Source organism: Mobula birostris, chromosome 28 (genome assembly GCF_030028105.1).
Source record: "Mobula birostris isolate sMobBir1 chromosome 28, sMobBir1.hap1, whole genome shotgun sequence".
Classification (NCBI taxonomy): domain Eukaryota; kingdom Metazoa; phylum Chordata; class Chondrichthyes; order Myliobatiformes; family Myliobatidae; genus Mobula; species Mobula birostris.
In genome coordinates, this window is record NC_092397.1 from 24,543,594 (window position 1) to 24,559,117 (window position 15,524).

Here is a 15,524-nt window from a genome sequence, read left to right on the forward strand (position 1 = left end):
GTGCTGCACATGAGGCTGCTTAACAAGTTAAGAGCTCATGATGTTACAAGAAAGATACAGGCTGATTTCCAGGAGTCAGAGTGGTAATAAAATGAGCCTTTACTGGTTGGCTGCAGTGTTCTACAGGAATCATTTTTAGGACAGCTTCTTTTTAGGCTCTATGTCAATAATAATTTGAATAGCGAAATTGATGGCTTTGTGGCCAAGTCTGAGGACATTACAAAAATAGGTGGAGGGGCAAATAGTGCTGAGGAAGCAGAGAGGCTAGAGAAGGTCTTAGACAGATTACGAGAATGGATAATTATTGGCAGATGGGATACAGTGTCGAGAGGACTAGAATAGAAGAGCCAATGATGTAATGTTGAGGCTTTATAAGGCTCTGGGAAGGGCTCACTTGGAGTATTCTGAGCAATCCTGGGCCCCTTATCTAAGAAAGTGTGTGAAGGTTCAGAGGACATTCACAAGAATGACTCTGGCATTGAAAGGGTTAATATATGAAGACCATTTGATTGCTCTGGGCCTGTACTCACCAGAATTCAGATGAATGAGAGGAATCTCATTGAAACCTCTTGAATGTTGAAAGGCCGTGGTAGAGTGGATATGGAGATGATGTTTCCTATGGAGGATCAGAGGCATGGCCTCAGAATAGAGGGACATCCAGTTAAACAGAGATGAGGAGGAATTTCTTGCCAGAGAGTGGAATTCATCACCAGAGGTGACTGTGGAGACCGTCATTGAGTATATTTAAAGCAGAGGTTGATAGTTTCTTGATTCGTCAGGGCATAAATGATTACAGGGACTAATCAGGAGATTGGGGCTGATAGGGAAATGGTTGAAATGGCAGAGCAGACTCACTGGGCCAAATGGACTAATTCTGCTCCTGTATTTTATGGTCTTACAATGGAAGAGCTCCATCCCAGACAACATCCTGGTTAATCTGCTCTACACTGTCAGGGAGGTTCATTCTGCTCCATGGGATTGGCAGGGGGATGGGGACTGGAGCACCAGGTCACAGACTACAGTGCAATCATGTTCCTCCTACACTCACAACACGCTGGAGGAACTCAGCAGGCCAGGCAGCATCCGTGGAAATGATTGGTCGACGTTTCGGCCCAGAACCCTTTGTCAGGTCCTGACGAAGGATTCCGGCCCGAAACGTCGACCGATCTTTTCCACAGATGCTGCCCGGCCTGCTGAGTTCCTCCAGCGTGTTGTGAGTGTTGCTTTGACCCCAGCATCTGCAGATTATTTTGTGTTTATGTTCCTCCTACAGTGTGTTCACCAGAACTGCACGCAGTATGTAGCGGTGTGGGAAACCAAATATCATCAAGCCGGTGCCTGACACATCTTTGTTACTCTACTATCTCTTTATTTTCTGCCATTAACTCCCGCACCATCTCCTAGACTCACTGTGCTTTACCAATTAAGCTAAAATTCTCAGCAATAAATTGATTCATATTAAACATCTCAGCATTAGTTTTTCTATCTGTCTAGCTTCATACCTTGCTCATTTCAATTTTCCACATCTTTATTGTTTTCTTTTACAAGAGGTTCATTTTCCCTCCCAATTACAGATTGTTTTCCAATCAATATTAAACAGATTAATATCAAAATATTAAACAGAACATAGTATTAATACAAAGCTATTGGGATTACATTGTTAATGACTAGCATATGTAAATATAAACTCAGTTAACACACGGATATTAAACCTCCCAAAAATTCTCAAAATACAAATATAAGAAAAAAAAAGTAGAAATATCATGAAAAAAAGAAAAAAAAACAAAATGCCCCAAAGTAAAAACTAATCTAAACAATACTAATCAACTAAACTAAAGAAAAGAAAAAGACATGGGCTGTTCTGTTACATCAAATAAGACCGTTAGTGTCAATAACTCTGCCCCTCTCTCCTTATATTTGAAAGCAATAGAATAGGTTTGGAAAAGGTCAAATTACATCATATGGAAGTGTTGAATAAATGGCCTCCAGGTCTTTTTGAATTTAATAGAAGGATCATAAATGACACTTCTAATTTTTTCTAAGTTTAAACACAATATAGTTTGAGAGAACCAATGAAATGTAGTGGGAGGTGTAATCTCCTTCCAATTCAGCAAAATGGATCTTCTAGCCATTAATGTAACAAATGCAATTATCTGACAAGCTGAAGAGGTTAAATGATTTGGTTCTATCATTGGTAAACCAAAAATTGCAGTAATAGGGTGAGGTTGTAAATCAATACACAGAACAGTTGAAATAATATCAAAGCTATCTTTCCAATAATTTTTCAAAGAAGGGCATGACCAGAACATATGAGTTAAAGAAGCAATCTCTGAGTGAGATCTATCCCATACATGATTTATATAAGTAATAACGAGCCAGTTTATCATTAGACATATGGGCCCTATGTACTACTTTAAACTGTATCAGTGCATGTTTAGCACATACAGAGGAAGAATTAACTAATTGAAGAACTTTTTCCTATTTTTCAATTGGTAAAGTAATCTTAAATTCCCTTTCCCAACCATTCTTAATTTTATTACATAAGTCTGGATGTATTTTCATAATTATATTATAAATAGTTGCTATTGCACCTTTCTGAAATAGATTTAAATCTAAAAGTTTTCCCAAAATATCCATTGGATCTAGATTCAGAACGGGAGGAAGAACAGTGTTTTAAAAGTTTCTAATCTGTAAATATCTAAAGAAATAGGATCTAGGCAAATTATATTTATTAGATAATTGTTCAAAGGACATGAAACAATTATCCAAAAATACATCAGAAAATCATAATATACCTTTGATTTTCCAAAACAAATAGGCTTGATCCATAATAGAGGGATCAAAAAAATATTAGATATAATAGGGCTTGCTAGAATAAATCGATTCAACCCAAAAAAATTTCAAAATTGGAACCATATTCGTAAAGTGTACTTAACTGTTGGATTATCCATTTGTCGATGCAATTTAGAAAGAACAAAGGGAAGCAAAGTCCCTAAAACCCAATTACCCAGTTTCCCTTGGGATCAATAAAGTATATCTATCTATCTATCTAAAATAGAACCCAATGAAAACCCTTGTACAGATTTACATTCAAGATTTACCCAATGTAGACTTGAAATTATGTCCGAGTCCCAGGTCCAAAATTTTAAATGTCGAATATTAATTGCTCAATAGTAAAATCTGAAGTTCAGCAATGCCAGACCACCCTCCTTTTCAGACTTCTGTAAATATTTTTTACCTAACATAGGATTTTTATTCTGCCATATATATGAAGACATTTTAGAATCAATATTATCAAGAAAGGATTTCATAATAAAAATTGGCACCGCTTGAAATAAATATAATAATCATCTTGATAGCATTGATCCAACCTATCAATGACAGATATTGGTGACCATTTCGTAAACAGATGTTTAATCAGATCAATTAAAGGTAAAAAATTAGCCTTAAATAAATCCAAGATATAAATATAATCTGTCCATGGATATATGCTTTAAAAGTGTCCCATAGTGTTCCGCTGGAAATTTCTTCCATAATATTAGTTGAAAAGAAATCAATCTGTTCCTTGATAAATTTAATGAAATCCGAATCTTGAAGCAGATTGGAATTAAACCACCATTGTCCAGTATTAGGAGATGTATCGATCAACTTGATAGAAAGTTTCATTGGTGCATGATCAGAAATGGAAATAATGTCACAGTTACAGTCAATCACAGAAGGAATTAAACGAGAATCAATAAAAAAGCAGTCAATTCTAGAATAAGTATGATATACATGTGAGAAGAATGAAAACCCTTTATCCTTGGAGTGTAGAAATTTCCAAATTTCTGACATTCCAGTGTCACATCCCCCATGACGGGAATATAGAACCAGCAGAGATTGAAAACACTTTGGAGTCCGGTATTGCTACTAACTAATAATATTTATTAGTAACTACACAATACAGTAGAATAAATGTAGATAAATCAAACAGGTTAGCAATGATTATATAAGTATATCAGTAAGTGTGGAAATATATGTATGAAAAACCAAGCTTCTTAAAGTCTAGGGGTAAAAAGATACAATCTTACAATGATGAGTAAAGTTCAGTTCAGTTCAGTTTGTGGTATGGAGAGAGAGAGGGAGAGATTTGAGTCTTCAGGTGAGCTGACGCCGTCGATCTTCTCGTTGTCCTTCGAAATCCTTTAAAGGTCACCGACTGTGACTTTAACAAAGGGGACCAGTTTTCTATGGTGGAGCTATCCCCCAGGCAAGGGTGGAGACATGGACAACTCCCCACCAGTCAACACTTTTCCTCTTTCCACTGCAAGAGCGATGGATCGATCCTCCAAATCCACTTTTCCTGCGGGCACAACGCTCATTCAATGTCCAGAACATGTGTCGGAAGTCTATCATCTGACCTCCTATTTTATCTTCCCGTGCTGAGCCTCAGCTGTCACTCAAATAACTGCTCCTTCCTCACTCTGTGAAGAAATGCACAAGCAGGAGAACTGTCCTTGAGAAGTATCAACAACCTGTCTTCAGTCACCATAGCAACTTACGAGCTGCTCGGTGCCATCCCTCTCTCGAACTCAGCAGAAATCCAAAAGTTAACCAGTTCTTTCTTGTGCCTTAAAGTGACAGTCCAACAGTTAGTCTCCGTCTCTCTCTCTCTTTCAAAACAAGATGTTGGTGTTAAATAACTCTCTCACTTTTCAAAAGCACAGTTCATAGAGGTAATTCAGGACCCCGTCACACCAGATTCAATCATAAAAGAGTTCATAAGAGTAGCCAACACATTTGGTCAAGCCTGACTAGATATAGATCTATCCATCAAAGGATTTAAACCAGGGGTCCCCAACCTTTTTTGCACTGCAGACTGGTTTAATATTGACAATATTCTTGCGGACCCGCCGACATCGGGCGGGGGGGCGCGCGGTCTAGGGTTGCCAATGGGCAAGAGTAGCAGTCAACTACGTTGTGTTTACCCCAAGAAAGACTACACTGACCATGAAGCCTTGTGCGGGCACCAACATGCATGCGTTTACATGCCTTTCTTTTCCACAAATCATTTTTGGCAATTCTGTTTGGGGGGAGGGGTGTTAATCACGACCAGAATATAGGTGATGAGTGGCTAATATACTCAATTTCGTTTCTAAAAGTATTTATCTAATGAATTTAATATTAAACACACAGCACATATTTTCCTCGCATGAATATAGTCATAAGCCAATTATCAGGGGAGGACAGGGGAGCTTGAAGTAAGCGTTGAACAAACTTCCAGTAGAAGTGGTAGAGGCAAGTTCGATATTATCATTTAAAGAAAAATTAGATAGGTATATGGACAGGAAAGGAATGGAGGGTTATGGGCTGAGTGCAGGTCAGTGGGACTAGGTGAGAGTAGCGTTCGGCACAGACAAGAAGGGCAGAGATGGCCTGTTTCTGTGCTGTGATTGTTATATAGTTATTTAAGTCACTTATAAGTCAATGGCATCATATCATTTTAAGTAATGTTTGGATATTAAACACAGCACATATTTTCCTCATAAGAACATACAAAATCATTGCTACACACCAATATCGCTGAATCAGTGGGAGCCCTGGGCTTGTTCCCGACAACAAGTCAGTCCTATCGAGGGGTGATGGGTGGCAGCAATACTCGAAGGGGATTCTTTACATCCCACCTATTCCGCGATTTAGTTTTTGTTGCATTCATTGCAGAGATATGTTGGAAATGGAAGCAACATTTTCAGTGCTTTCATAGCTATCTCAGGATATTTGGCCTCGACTTTGATCCAGAATGCCGGCAGAGATGTTATGTCAAACATACTTTTCAGCCCACCGTCATTTGCAAGCTCGAGGAGTTGATCTCCTTCCCGCGCTGACATGGATGACGCGCGGGTAATGGCCTCGTGTGCATTCAAGCTCAACAGTGGGCGTGACATGGAATGAGGAAAGGTGCAGCTGATTCATATCGTTTACTCGCGGCCCGGTGGTTGGGGACCGCTGATTTAAACACCAATTAAAATCAGCACTCATTATCAACATATAATCATTTAAATTAGAAGGAAAAGTAAATAATTGCTTAAAAATTAAGGATAGTCCACGTTTGGAGTGTAGACATTAAGCATAATTACTTTTCTATCAAAAAGTAACCCAGTAATCACCAAAAATCTGCCATTTGGATCTATAAAAAAAATGTCTGATGTACAAAATGTCATTGAGGAACCTATAAAAATCGAAACTCTTTTCAATTTGGCCTGAGATATCCCTTCCGAACGCTGATTATCCTCTTTCCTCACGAGTTTCTTGAGCAAAAATAATATGAACATTCAGTCTATAGAATACTTTAAAACCCTTTTGCCATTTAATCGGATGGTTTAAACCGTTTGTATTCCAAGAGACAAAATTAATAGTCTGAACTATATTTTCCTAGAATCCACCCTTTGGTATGTAAAAAGTGAACCAAAATGTAAACTCATGAAATCGGAAGAGGAACAAAAATTCAGAAAGGAACCGGAAGTAACGACCTGCAGACATTTTTGTAGTTCTAATTTAGCCAAGTATTTTTGTGGTTCTAATTCAGCCCATTTGAAAAAAAATAAAAGTAGAAATCCCCCCATCCTCCATCCATAAAGACCCAAAACTAAGCCAAGAAAAGGTCAGAAAATAAGCTAAGACTAAATCTACCCCCATTTCACCAGAAGGCAGCTCAAAAGGTATATGTTGAAAAGAAAACCACGCAAAATCCAAAAAAAATACACTATGGCAACAACACAAAAAAATTAACACATATAATAAAATATCTTAATATTTTAATTTCTGAAAAAAGTAAGCGCCAGTACATATTATTATTTACAAATATAAGCAATTAAAAATGGTATTTGAAAAAGAAAGGTATTATGGGAAGAGGAAGGCAAAACGCCATCTTGGTTATACGAAGGGAAAACACAGGGTAAGTTCCCCCAGTGAGATAAAAAAATAACATAAAACCATTAAACGTTAGTTTGAAAAATTATAAATTTAAAAATTAACAAAATGGGCAAAAAAAAACAAATTCATCAACAAGAAAAAAAAATTAACTCATATGAAAAACACTTCCACTACCAACCAAAAACAAAAATCTTGAACTTATAAAGGTCCATCTTCGTAAGTTAATTATAGGCTTTAAAAAAAAAACACGTAACAGCAAAACCAATAGTACCAGAGCCATGCATTAATTAGTCCGTAGCAGTTCGATACCACTCATCCAAGAAAGTTTGAACAGCACTTGTGGAATGAAAGATACGGCGTGGTCCGTTCGGAGGAGTCGGAGGAGTAATTCTTAAACGCGCAGAATACAACAAAGCTGGTCTGAGACCTTTTTGGTAACATCCGACATCGGAGATTTGAAAGCCAGCCGCTCCTTCATCACTATTAGACTGAAATCTTCAAAGAGACGGAATTCATAATCTTGAAATTTAATCATACCTTGCCGACGGGCAATTCGGACGAGATGCTCTTTAACGTGAACATAATGGATTTCGACGAAGTGTACGGTGAACACGATCAAGCAATGAAGGGTCGTCCGGGAATTCAGAGCTAAAACGCATCCTTTAAAAGTTAGGAAAACAATTTTAAAGGGTCCCCTTCCTCGACATCCTCGGGGAAACTAATTATAAGTTAGTTCTGTTTTGTGGATCGATTTTCAAGATCAATAATCTTGGATTTAAAAAGCTTCAGTTCTTTAGACGTCGAAGACAATTTTTGTTCCAAACTCTCAATTTTCAGATCTTTCTTCCGAGCTGCGTCGTTCAATTCTGCAATTTTGCTTTGTTGCTGCTTAATTTGGTAACGAAGCGATTCCAAAGAATCCTTAAGTGACTTCAAGTCTTCAAAACTTCTACGTTCTTCCTCAAATTTTTCACTTAAAAAATTCAACAATGTTGAATAAGTTAATCCAGTTTGCTTAGGTTCACCTTCTTCCGTCCTGTTACCGTCGGAATCTTTCCCATTTTCAGGATCTGGCACTTTAGACCTTGTACTTATTTCTTTGCTCATTTCTTCAAATTTCACAATCAAAGCTCAAGGATAATTCAATAGTATAAATCTTTCAGTGTAGGTAAAAATAAATTAAATAAGGGTGATCATAGGTTAAAACAAAGTAACGGTGATGGACCGGAGCCAAAATTAACCTCACTCCATGAGCGCCTCCTGGGGATCCAGACAGCAAAATCACTGCACAGTGACGGCCCGCTGCCGCTCCTCTGATTGACAGCTACATCGCTCCTCCTCCCGGGCTGCGGCCGCGATGTCACGTGACAGGACAGCATCTTGCGGAAAGACGTCTCAGAGCCAGAGTGCAGTCTTTGAAAAGTCCCCAGGGTCGGGGAGGGCCCTGGACCCGGGGTCGAGTTGAGGTTTCCCCCGCCAAGCGGCCCTTTTTCATGAAGAGTACGTTGACCCATTTGCAGCTTTACCAGCGGCTCCTCTGATTGACAGCTTACTCTGCCCCGCCTCCTGGGCCGCTGCCTTCCTGTCCTGTTGCCGAGTCGCTGCCTGTGACGTCACAGAGAAGCACATGGACCGTGAGACTCGTTTCCATGGCAACGGGCCACGGAGGGGGGAGGGGGAGCGCCCTGGGCCCGGGGGTGGAGGTGAGGCTTCCTCCCCCCGGCGGCGCGGTAGCGACTGAACTGAAGGGTCGGTCTGAACCTGCTGCCCTTTGGAAGAATGAGAGGTGATGGAATGGGCCACAGAGGTGCTGAGACGAGCTGCTTCTTGTTCTCTGCCATTGCCATGTGGATGTGGGAGCGGACTGGTGGACCTGACTGCGTGTCCACTGTGAACATCGGCTTCTTCTCTTCCTGCCTGCCGACCGGTAACAGTGAGTGTCCGTCTGAGTTTCAACACACAACACACGTGGGACAGTCCAGCACAGGGACAGGCCCTTCAGCCCACAGTGTCTGCACTGACCACAACTGATCCCATCTGGCTGAACCTGTCCATATCCCTCCAGTCCCTGCCTGTTCGTGCCTGACCAAACACCTCTTAAACTTTACTAATTACCACCTGCCACCACAGCAGCTTCCAAAGCCACCACATAATTCTCTGAAACTTCTGCCATCTCCAACAGGATCCCACCACCAAACATATCTCTCTGCTTTCCGCAGGGATTGCTCCCTACACATCTACCTTGTCCATTGTCCTTCCCGCCAATCCACCTCCAGGCGCTTATTCTTGCAGGCAGAACAAGTGCTACACCAGTCCCTACCCCTCACTACCTTTCAGGGCCCTCAACAGTCCCTCCAGGTGAGACAGCGCCACCTGTATGTCTGTTGGGGTGATATACTGTGTTCAGTGCTCCTGCTGTGGCCTCCTGCATATCGATGAGACCCCATGTAGATTGGGAGACCACTTCACCATGGATCAGCACTCCATCCAATAGAGCAGCGGCCACCCATTTTAATTCCACTTCCCTTTCCCATTCTGATATGTCCAGTGATGGCCTCCTCCAGAGTCGTGATGAGGCCACGCTTCAGTTGGAGAAACAACTCCTTATATTCTGTTTGGGTAGCCTCCAACCTGATGGCATGAACATTTATTTCTCAAATTTATGGTAATGCCACCAACACCCTTCCCCATCACCATTTGCCAACCCCTTTTTCCCCCTCTCACCTTATCTCCTTCCCTGCCTATTGTTTCCCACTGGTGCTCCTCCCCCTTTTTCTTCCTTCCATGGCCGTCAGTCAATTTCACCAATCAACTTCCCAGCTCTTGACTTCACCCGTCCCCCTCCAGGATTCACCTATCACCTGGTGTTTCTCTCTGTCTTCCCCCACCTTATTAATCTACTCCTCAGCTTTTTTTCTCTCCAGGCCTGTCCAAGGGTTTCAGTCTGAAATGTCAACTGTACTTTTTTTTTCCACAGATGCTGCATGGCCTGTTGAGTTCTTCCAGCATTCTGTGTCTGTTCCTCGGATTTCCAGCATCTGCAGATTTTCTCTTGTTTATGATTTAAGCATTACTGGTGTGTCAGCTTCACTTTCCCCAGCAGCATTTTTCAAACACCCACCAGTCTCCATGGAAAATAAGAACTCACCTCCCAAATCTATTTTAAACATTCCCTCTCTCTTTTTTAAATTAAAGCTCTGCTCTTGAGTATCTGACATTTGCTGCCTGTGTAAAAGTCTGTCTACCTTATTTATTTTAATAAGTCTCTGCTCAGCCTTTGAAACTCAGCAGTAAAAGATGTACGTTTGTTCAATCTAATGTTATAACTGAAACTGTCTTTCCTGTGATGTGACAACCAGATCTGATCACAAGACGCCTGAAGTGATCTGACCAAAGTTGTATGCAGCTGCAACATGGCTGCCGACTTTTATCCTCAACAGCTGAGCCCCTTCACCAGGATGTCCAGTTTTGTCATTTTCAGGAGGAATCTTTTTCTGCGACCCAACATCCCCCTGTATCTCAGTGCTTCAAAGGCTCCTGTCATTCCTGCATCCTTTGGCTTTGCAATGAGAATCAGAGTTAATACAATGTGGAAAACAGGTGCTTTGGCTGTCCTCCTCCCTGCTGAGCTAATCCAGTCTGGCTCTGCTGAGCCCATAGACCTCGAAACCTTTGCTAACCATGTACTTACTCAGGTGGTTTTAGAATGTTTCTAATGTGTCTGCCTCGACCACTGGCAGCTCATTCCAAATACACACCACCCTCTGCCCGCTATGTCCCTTTTAAATCTCTTGCCTCTGATCTGAAACACCAGTCCTCGTGTTTTTACCAACCCTTTCCTGGTCCCATTGATCTTACATCCCTCTGTCAGGTTCACCCCTTAATATGTATGCTCCAGGGTATAAAATACTCGTCTATACCACCTCTCCCGATAACTCAGACCCCCAAGTCCAAACAACAACCTGGCAATTTTTCTTTCTCTGTGCTCTTTCTAGTTTAAAAACATATTTTTGCTACAAATGGCTGATCAAAACTTTACACAGAATCCCAAGTCAGTCCTCATGAAAAACTTGTTTCTCTACAACACATCTTCTCAACTCTTATACTCTGTGCCACGAGTGATGAAGGCCAGCAGGTCAGACACCTTCACCACCGTATCTAGCTGAGATGTCACTTTCAGTGAACTACTTAACACTTTATTGTCGCCAAACAATTGGTACTAGAACGTACAATCATCAAAGCGATATTTGGTTCTGTGCTTCACACTCCCTGGATTACAAATATTAAATATTAAAGATATTAAAACTAGTTAAAATTAGTAAATATTAAAAATTTAAATTATAAATAATAAATAGAAAATAGAAAAATGGGAAGTAAGGTAGTGCAAAAAAGCCGAGAGGTAGGTCCGGATATTTGGAGGGTACGGCCCAGATCCGGGTCAGGATCCGTTCAGTGGTCCTATCACAGTTGGAAGGAAGCTGTTCCCAAATCTGGCCTTAAGAGTCTTCAAGATCCTGAACCTTCTGCTGGAGGGAAGAGGGACGAAAAGTCTGTTGGCTGGGTGGGTCACGTCCTTGATTATCCTGGCTATACATGTATGTGAACTATACATTCACATCGACATTGTTTATATAAATTATGAACAACAAATGTCCCGGCACCCAGTGGCACACCACGAGACAGAGACCTCCAGCCGGAGGCACAACCCTCAACCATCAGCCTCTGCTTCCTATCACTGAGGCAATTATGAAACTAATAGACTATCTCTCATGGATTTCATCTTCCAGATCTAACCCTCCAGACCTGTGTCAAAGGCCTGGCTGATGTCCATACAGACAACATCCACAGCCCTAACCTCATCAACGCTCTTGTGAAGTTCCTCGAAGAGCTGCAAGAGATTGTCAGACATGATTTCCCTTGCACAAAGCTGTGCTGACTGTCCTGAATCAGACCAAATGTTGGTAGATCCAGTCCCTCAGAAACTTGCAATTTACCCAACAACTGGCCTGTAGTGTTCCGGCTAGTTTTCACAACCTTTTTGAAACAATGGCACCGCATTAAACTGTGAGTCCTTAAGTCGTAGGAGCAGGATTAGGCCATTTGGCCCATCCTGTCTGTTCTGCCGTTCCATCATGCCGGATTTATTACTCCCCATTCTCCTGCCTTGTCCCCGTAAACTCTGATGCCCTTAATAATTAAGAACCTTCTAACCTCTGCTTTAAATATACCTAATGACTGTTTTTTGGCCGTCTGTGGCAATGAATTCCATTGATTCATCACCTTCTGACAAAATGATTCCTCCTCATATCTGTTCTAGAGAGAAATCTCTATTCTGAAGGTGTGATTCTTCCATTATTGGAAACATCCTCTCACATCAACTCTATCTAGGGCTTTCAATATTCAATAGTTTTCAATACTATCCTCTGTCATTCCTCTGGACTCCAGCCAGTCCAGGCCAAGAGCATCAAATGATCATTACGTCGTTGTCCCTTCAGTCCCGGGATCATTCCCGTGAGTCTCCCCTGCAGCCTCTGCAATGCCAGCAGCTTAGAAAAGTGACCCAGATCTGCTCATAATCCTCCAAATATGGTCTGACCAAACCCTTGTAAAGCCTCAGCGTTAGATGTTTGTTTTTATATTCTAGTTCTCTGGAAATGAATGAGAACATTACATAGAAACATAGAAAATAGGTGCAGGAGTAGGCCATTCGGCCCTTTGAGCCTGCACCGCCATTTAGTATGATCATGGCTGATCATCCAACTCAGAACCCTGTACCACCATTCCCTCCATACTCCCGATCCCTATAGCCACAAGGGCCATATCTAACCCCCTCTTAAATATAGCCAATGAACTGGCCTCAATTGTTTCCTGTGGCAGAGAATTCCACAGATTCACCACTCTCTGTGTGAAGAAGTTTTTCCTAATCTCGGTCCTAAAAGGCTTCCCCTTTATCCTCAAACTGTGACCCCTCGTTCTGGACTTCCCCGACATCGGGAACAATCTTCCTGCATCTAGCCTGTCCAATCCCTTTAGGATTTTATACCTTTCAATAAGATCCCTCCTCAATCTTCTAAATTCCAACGAGTATAAGCCTAGCCGATCCAGTCTTTCTTCATATGAAAGTCCTGCCATCCCAGGAATCAATCTGTTGAACCTTCTTTGTACTCCCTCTATGGCAAGAATGTCTTTCCTCAGATTAGGGGACCAAAACTGCACACAATACTCCAGGTGTGGTCTCACCAAGGCCTTGTACAACTGCAGTAGTACCTCCCTGCTCCTGTACTCGAATCCTCTCGCTATAAATGCCAGCATACCATTCGCCTTTTTCACCACCTGCTGTACCTGCATGCCCACTTTCAATGACTGGTGTATAATGACACCCAGGTCTCGTTGCACCTCCCCTTTTCCTAATCGGCCACCATTCAGATAATAATCTGTTTTCCTCTTTTTGCCACCAAAGTGGATAACTTCACATTTATCCACATTAAATTACATCTGCCATGAATTTGCCCACTCACCCAACCTATCCAAGTCACTCTGCATCCTCTTAGCATCCTCCTCACAGCTAACACTGCCGCTCAGCTTCGTGTCATCCGCAAACTTGGAGATGCTGCATTTAATTCCCTCATCCAAGTCATTAATATATATTGTAAACAACTGGGGTCCCAGCACTGAGCCTTGCGGTACCCCACTAGTCACTGCCTGCCATTCTGAAAAGATCCCGTTTATTCCCACTCTTTACTTCCTGTCTGCCAACCAACTCTCTATCCACATCAATACCTTACCCCCAATACCGTGTGCTTTAAGTTTGCACACTAATCTCCTGTGTGGGACCTTGTCAAAAGCCGTTTGAAAATCCAAATATACCACATACACTGGTTCTCCCCTATCCACTCTACTAGTTACATCCTCAAAAACTTCTATGAGATTCGTCAGACATGATTTTCCTTTCACAAATCCATGCTGACTTTGTCCGATGATATCACCGCTTTCCAAATGTGCTGTTATCACATCTTTGATAACTGACTCTAGCAGTTTCCCCACCACCGATGTTAGGCTAACAGGTCTATAATTCCCTGGTTTCTCTCTCCCTCCTTTTTTAAAAAGTGGGGTTACAGTAACCACCCTCCAATTCTCAGGAACTAGTCCAGAATCTAAAGAGTTTTGAAAAATTATCACTAATGCATTCACTATTTCTTGGGCTACTTCCTTAAGCACTCTGGGACGCAGACCATCTGGCCCTGGGGATTTATCCGCCTTCAATCCCTTCAATTTACCTAACACCACTTCCCTACTAACATGTATTTCTCTCAGTTCCTCCATCTCACTGGACCCTCTGTCCCCGACTATTTCCGGAAGATTATTTATGTCCTCCTTAGTGAGGACAGAACCAAAGTAATTATTCAATTGGTCTGCCATGTCCTTGCTCCCCATAATCAATTCACCTGTTTCTGTCTGTGGGGGACCTACATTTGTCTTAACCAATCTTTTTCTTTTCACATATCTATAAAAGCTTTTACAGTCAGTTTTTATGTTCCCTGCCAGTTTTCTCTCATAATCTTTTTTCCCTTCCTAATTAAGCCCTTTATCCTCCTCTGCTGAACTCTGAATTTCTCCCAGTCCTCAGGTGAGCCACTTTTTCTGGCTAATTTGTATGCTTCTTCTTTGGAATTGATACTATCCCTAATTTCCCTTGTCAGCCACGGGTGCACTACCTTCCTTGATTTATTCTTTTGCCAAACTGGGATAAACAATTGTTGTAGTTCATCCATGTGATCTTTAAATGCTTGCCATTGCATATCCATTGTCAACCCTTTAAGTGTCATTTGCCAGTCTATCTTAGCTAGTTCACGTCTCATACCTTCAAAGTTACCCTTCTTTAAATTCAGAACCTTTGTTTCTGAATTAACTATGTCACTCTCCATCTTAATGAAGAATTCCACCATATTATGGTCACTCTTACCCAAGGGGCCTCTCACGACAAGATTGCTAATTAACCCTTCCTCATTGCTCAATACCCAGTCCAGAATAGCCTGCTCTCTAGTTGGTTCCTCAACATGTTGGTTCAAAAGACCATCCCGCATACATTCCAAGAAATCCTCTTCCTCAGCACCTTTACCAATTTGGTTCACCCAATCTACATGTAGATTGAAGTCACCCATTATAACTGCTGTTCCTTTATTGCACACATTTCTAATTTCCTGTTTAATTCCATCCCCAACCTCACTACTACTGTTAGGTGGCCTGTACATTTGTCTTCCTTGTTACCAGCTCAACATGAACATTGACCTTCCTGGTGAATTTATTATGGGGAACAAGGAAATAGCAGACGAGTTGAACAGGTACTTTGGATCTGTCTTCACTAGGGAAGACACAAACAATCTCCCAGATGTAATAGTGGCCAAAGGACCTAGGGTATTGGATGAATTGAAGGAAATTTATATTAGGCAGGAAATGGTGTTGGATAGGCTGTAGGGTCTGAAGGCTGCTAAGTCCCGGGACCTGATGGTCTGCATCCCAGGGTACTTAAGGAGGTGGCTTTAGAAATCGTGGTCACATTGGTAATCATTTTCCAATATTCTATAGATTCAGGATCAGTTCCTGTGGATTGG

The 15,524-nt window shown here is 41.5% G+C and overlaps 1 protein-coding gene and 1 long non-coding RNA gene across 4 annotated transcripts in view; one reads left to right on the forward strand and one right to left on the reverse strand.

Moving 5' to 3' along the window:
- The window catches only part of LOC140189013 (uncharacterized), a 1,003,756-nt gene that overhangs the window by 747,273 nt on the left and 240,959 nt on the right, over nt 1–15,524 (reverse strand). The gene's annotated exons all lie outside the window — the stretch shown is intronic.
- The window catches only part of LOC140189125 (uncharacterized), a 56,939-nt gene that overhangs the window by 23,589 nt on the left and 17,826 nt on the right, over nt 1–15,524 (forward strand). For 2 of the 3 annotated variants that reach the window (XR_011883457.1, XR_011883458.1), the window contains exon 1: nt 8,583–8,845. The exons of the other annotated variant lie outside the window; for it this stretch is intronic. This is a non-coding gene — a long non-coding RNA (uncharacterized lncRNA). Of the gene's footprint in view, nt 1–8,582; nt 8,846–15,524 lie in introns of those variants that run through there. 3 annotated transcript variants of the gene reach the window in all.